Source organism: Cibotium barometz, chromosome 54 (assembly GCF_041138505.1).
Source record: "Cibotium barometz isolate CiBa-2024 chromosome 54, ASM4113850v1, whole genome shotgun sequence".
Lineage (NCBI taxonomy): Eukaryota > Viridiplantae > Streptophyta > Polypodiopsida > Cyatheales > Cibotiaceae > Cibotium > Cibotium barometz.
In genome coordinates this window covers 24,383,722-24,384,012 of record NC_141099.1, presented here as the reverse complement: position 1 = coordinate 24,384,012, position 291 = coordinate 24,383,722, and positions in this window count along the sequence as shown.

Genomic DNA, 291 nt, shown 5'->3' with positions numbered 1-291 from the left:
CGCTAATTACCAATCCAAACATGCTCTGATTGTGACTAAACTTTGCAAGCATGTGGGGGTGGCCCCCCCCCATTATTGCAAAGTTTGGTCTCCATCGGAGCATGTTTGGGTGCGATGGTATGGGGAAGGCCTGGATTTTCCATGGCCTCTTGAGCACCAAGAGACTTGAAAAATCCAGACTGGGTGCTAATTACCAATCCAAACATGCTCTGATTGTGACCAAACTTTGCAAGCATGTGGGGGTGGGTCCCCTCCCCATGCTTGCAAAGTTTGGTCCCCATTGGAGCATGT